The sequence below is a fragment of the Halichoerus grypus genome, chromosome 4 (assembly GCF_964656455.1).
Source record: "Halichoerus grypus chromosome 4, mHalGry1.hap1.1, whole genome shotgun sequence".
Lineage (NCBI taxonomy): Eukaryota > Metazoa > Chordata > Mammalia > Carnivora > Phocidae > Halichoerus > Halichoerus grypus.
The window spans coordinates 87,481,614-87,487,613 of NC_135715.1; positions in this window are offsets into that span (position 1 = coordinate 87,481,614).

Consider the following 6,000-nt stretch of genomic DNA (forward strand, 5'->3'; position numbering starts at 1 on the left):
CTATGAATTGTTGAAGCCCCAGAAACAGAATTCTGAGCCTTACATGCATTATGACTTTTGAAATCTATGGGAATCAAAGTTGCTTGCCTCCCCCAGACTATCACAAATCAGCACATAAGAGACAGGGTACAGAGTTAATGGCTCTGGAAACATGCATCCAATTAGTGGTGCAATGAGGAGGTGGACTTCAGAGTCCAGAGGCAGAGGTTTAAATTCTGACTCCATTTGGGAAGACCCAGTGAATTGCCTGCCTCTCTCAACCATCTGTAAAATGGAGAATATTAATAATTATTTGCAGTATTACCGGGAGAATTAAATGTGGAAGATATATGCAAAGTGCCCAGAACACTCTAGAAATGACACCTATTGTAACAGGTGGGATAGGAGCATTAACTGTAGGAGGTATAAAATAAAAGTACTTCAGGTAATAAAGATAGAAACTGTTGTTCAAGGACAAAGGGAAGGTCAGTTACTTCCCCCGTCTCTCTCCTGCTACCCTGTAATGACTGAATAATCTTTGTTTCCATGTCATGTTTGCATAGCTCTCTGATTGCAAGCACCACATAATTACAAAATGACTGTGTTAATGGAAGATTTAGATCATTTTTTAAAAAGTAAAGTTTTCACATTTTGCATCTAAATTCATTGATTATGCATAAAGAGGTCAGGAAAGCCTTGTGGCTTTATTAAATTGATCGGCATCTAATAACTTAATTATCTACAGAAACAGATGTTACTTCAACTGAAAACAAATTATCTTATACACAGGGAAGAAAATTAAAGCATCGAACACTGTGGAGATCTTTAAATTGACCACATCGAGGTTAAAAGGAGAGAGAAACAACAAAACATCAGGATTCCTGATTCGGACTCAACTCTGTTTAATGTGTTTCAAGTTGTTTTCTTCTTGAATATTTTTTACATCTCATTTGGCTCCAGTTTAGGGGATTGTGGAAAGAACTACACATACACACACACACACACACACACACACACACACACACACACACACACATACACGGATTTTTGTGCTATTAAAATCTAAGAAGAGATACTAAAGGTGTTTGTTTCTTTCAGATTCCTGACTGAATTGTGATCTGATTTTTCTGGGAAAGGAAATGGCATTGCCCAGCTTTGTTCAGCATTTTGAAAATAAAATCTACCTTAGAGCAACCCCTAACACAAAGAGTTCCCAGAGTTTCTTTCTTTTCTCATGTTCCAGGTTTTTCTCAGAGCACTTGCTTCCAGGTTATTCTTCAGCTGCCTGCTGTCTTGACATCAGATCCATTGTTAACTTTGTCCTCCAAGAAAAGTATCAGGTCAAGCGCTTCTTGTCAATCCACTTTTCTCAGTATATCCTTGGCTTTCCTTTGACACTGAGTCAGGCTCACCCCATGATGTGATGCCTCAGTTTGCGGTGGACAAACACCTCTTCCATCATGACCTGGATCCAGAGCTCTTTACCTTGATAATGCTGAGACTCACTTCCATCTTAGGGGAACATCTGGTGTGTTTGTCTTGGATTCAAAATGTAGAATAGAATTATTATTTTTTTAATGACTAGGAGGCTATAGTCTTAAAATCACAGGAAATTAAAGTGGAAAAGACCTTAATTAATTAATTAATTAATTAATTTCTAGGTCTACTATCATGGATGCAGAACTGAGGCCAAATTATATTAGCTGATATGTTTGAGATCATAGACAGGAAGTCTGACTTTGTGAGAATTAGAATCTTGAAATGTTACATCTTAGTGGATTGAGAGGAAGAATCTGGGTCTGGGAGGATTTCCCCAAAACTAGGTATTAAAGAGCATGGTGATGCAGGAAACAGAGCCAGATACAAAATTCAAAGTCACCAATGATGGCAAAGATTGACAGGGACACCAAATGGAACATCTGGGGAGGGAAGTAGTGAGGGGTTGGGGGCAGGGGCAGAATCTGGAGCTCACTTGAAGGTTAAAGGAAGCAGAGGTACTCAGCTTATCTTTCTCTTCATTAATATTTATAATAGCTACCACTTATTGAGAAGTTACTGAAGCATTGTTCTAAGTCCCTAATTTGTATTAACTCATTTATCCTTGCAACAACCCTGTGGCAACTATTTTTCTTATCTTCCATTTACAGATGAGGAATCTGAGGCACAGACTATGATGTGGTTGCCCAAGCCTTACAGGAGTAAGAGATGAGAGATGAGATGAGATGAGACAGGGCTCATCCCCAAGCACACTAACTCCAGAATCTCAGCCCTTAATCAAACCACTGTGTTGCCTCTCTGTATTCCATTGCCAGAATGGGTGTCTGGCATGTAACAAACATTTAGGGTCCATTGTATCTGACATCAGAGTGAGCCAGGACTTACCTTCTATGAAGCCGGAAATTTTACAGTGTACTCAAGACCCTTTTCAAATCCCTATCCATGCCTCCTTGCCCCCTAACTCATTGAACTGTAAATCTGGAACGGAAACATAGTCCACTGCCATCTAGATTGCCAGCCTGTGAGCTGATTGCCAAAGGCAGTGTAGATGGGTTACTCTACAGCTCATGTATTATCTGAACTGGTTGTCATTGTTCTAACTGGTCAACGTGGGCTGGAAAAGAGAATTGAGTGCTGAATGAGATCCCTATTATTATTCTTCTACCTTTTTTTTTTTTTTTTTCTCCCATTGCTTCTGATTGTGTCCTGGTGTCTTTGGCAGGACAGGGCAGCACTTACATCTCTTCCATTTGTATTTTTTTTTTTTAAGATTTTATTTATTTATTTGAGAGGCAGAGGGAGAACACAGTGGGAGAATGAAGGAAAGAAACAGACTTCCGATGCAGGGCTCAATCCCAGGACCCTGAGATCACAACCCAAGCCAAAGGCAGACGTTAACCGACTAAGCCACCCAGGTGCCCCCATTTGTATTTCTTAAAGACATATTAGAAAGACTTCCTGCACTCTTATGAATGGCATATGAAGGCGAGTGGAGTCCAGACCTCTTACAACTGGGGCTCAACACTGAGGGAGAAGCCTTATCTCTCCAGAGGCTTGGTGCTGGGCTTCTGGGCTATTGCTGTAATCCCCTCCACACTCATGATAAATACTCAGGGAAGCCACAAAATCCAAGACAAATAAGTCAGTCTGCTTTCAAGGGGAAAACACCATTTTTAAATGTTGGTGACTGCAGTTGGGGAAGGTCCTAAAAGACCTCTGCCCATTTTGTAAGAAGGAGTACAGACTTGTTGGCAATGCCTGCTCTGCAAGAATCTACACTCCTCAAGGCCAGGGACACTGGTCTAAACCTGAGTGGTTACATAACAGAGCTGTTCCTGAATTGGGAAGAAAGTAAAGTTGTTCTCTACCATCTTGTCATCTGACAGAAAGTACTCATTGATGGTCATATTGCTTATGCCAACAATTCCAAACATATTTCCAACCCTCACCACTGAGGATAAAAACTCTTCATTACCTTTCTTTATTTTTATGTCTTCATCACCTTTCTATGAATTAAATATTATCATCCCCATTTTCAGATGAGTATAATGAGCCTCAAAGATCAATCACCTGCCTCTGGAGTGGAAATCTTTCTCTTTATTCCTCCTTAGCTCCTGAATTGCTATCTCTACCCCTACTGCATTGATGCTGCCTCTCTCTTTGGCTTTATGACTTGCTTTTTTTTTTTTTTTTTAAAGATTTTATTTATTTATTCGAGAGAGAAAATGAGAGAGAGAGAGAGCATGGGGGGGGGAGGGTCAGAAGGAGAAGCAGACTCCCTGCTGAGCAGGGAGCCCAATGCAGGACTCAATCCAGGGACTCCAGGATCATGGCCTGAGCCGAAGGCAGTCTCTTAACCAACTGAGCCACCCAGGTGCCCCTATGACCTGCTTTTGAGCACTTGCTTCCCCTCTGATCCCACCCAATAAACTCATCTCAAGATGTTGTTCCCTAGAGCTTTCTAAATCTCAACAGCATCTTGATACTGAACTTGTATAAGATGTAAAAGTTGAATTATTCATTCAATTAGCTACTTTTAGTATTAAATGGGAGAGAAGTTTTCATACACATTGTCAGCATAAGTGTATCTCTGGGTACAGTAGTTTTAGTTGTGGCACATCTTTTTGAACACTCTGCAGGCAGAAATAGCACATGGCCACTCTCTTCCTCTCTTCCTTTCTTGGGACTTGGGCTGCATAATTATTATACAGACAAATAGATAGTCCAGTCCTTTTGGTTTGGAATCACATAGAAGTGTTTCAACTCAAACACACTAATGGTAACAGTAGGCGGGGGATCTGGGAAGATGAATAATCTGACACTGGAAAAGTATTGACTGTTCATTAACTCACTTGCTTATCCATCCAGTGTGTCCACAAATGATTCTGAATTCCTAGCATACCCCAGCCCTGTACTAGGAACTGTGGCTATGGAGAAGGGTGTGTTTTTCACTGCCCTACTTCCCCTTACTATGAGTTCATAGATGAATAGGAGAGATAAACATAAAAATGTATATCACAGCACAATCATTACTTGGGGGAGGAAGCTGCCAGTGCCATAGGAACACGAAACACAAACTAAAGGGCCCAAGAAAATTTCTCGGAGAAGTTGAAGGCAGAGCTAAATCTTCAAGGAGGTAAAGGAATTATGACATTTTTGAGGAGAAGGACATGCTACATAGGACAAAGAAATGTGAAAGACTGTTGAGAGTGCTTGAAGTTGTTTGATGCTTATGTTGTTGGTGGGGATGGAGGTGTGGGGTGTGTGTTTTGGGAATGGAGAGTGATGAGGTTGGAAAGTGATATTAACTTGAAGGATCTCATCAGAGGAGAGACAAGGGAAAATGCAGAAAGCTTGGTCTTCTGTCCTTGGGGGAGGAGATAAAGATTCAACTATAAGATTAGTGTGTGTCAAGCACCATTTCAGGTTTCATTCTCTGGAAGCAGATGATAAGACAGAATGTGATAGGCAGGGTATAACTTAGGGGTGACCATCTGTAAAAGAGTGGGTGAGAAATAGGACTGTGCAGAAACAGAAGCTGAACTGTGACAGAAGCCTGACAAAGCCTTAGCCAACCTGCTAGGAGCTTTGGGGTCCACATAGGAACGGATAAGGACAATCAGAGCTTTACTGATTTGGACTGAAATTGATTGACCATATCAGTCATTGGATGTGGACAGCTCAGGACAGATATGTCCTTGGACACACCAGCTTTTTGCAGCTGGGGCTAGGGACTATCTGCTGCCCATACTCCCACCAGCTGGGCATCAAGGACATCTGTGCTGCATAGCTCAGAGCCCACCCCAAACACCTAATACAAGGAACACCAAGGTTTCGTATTTCTTCCTCAGAACTCCATGAAACTGTCCAGATTGAGACAGATTAATGAGGATCCATTACTTGTGGTCACACAGGCTGTTCCTGATGACTTTGTGTCTGCCACCTCCACCACACTTCCCACTGCTCCCTGAAATGTGCAACATGAAAAGTATGAAAGACCTCTAAGGTTTCCTGTTAATGGATTACAAAATTTTAAATATTTCCAGGAAGGAGTGAGCTCAGCATGTTTTGGAAATTTTCAATGAAGTCAGAGTTTTATTGGACTGGGAGGATTATATTTGGATTTCTATAAACAAAATGTTTCCAAAAGTAGTAATGCCATATTATGGAACAAGAGTTATATAGTCACTCACTTGAGATCAGTATCAAAGCTTGGTAATTACTACCAAGGTCAGGAATTTAGAAACTCCAGAGAATAATGTCCAAAGGAAATTTAAATTCATTACTAAACTCATTTAAAAAATCATATTAAAAATAGTAAGAACAAATTCAAAATACTATTACACTTACTCTGAATGGTTAGAACTGCAGTGAAATGCAGTCTACAATGACATTTGCTTTTTAGCATACAATTTCCACATAGCTATTTCCCTTAACATTTATTTGCACATTCTTTTAGCTAACCTAGATGTTACGCCACAGAAGACAGGGTCAAATGGATCATAGATTCACATGTAAGAAAAA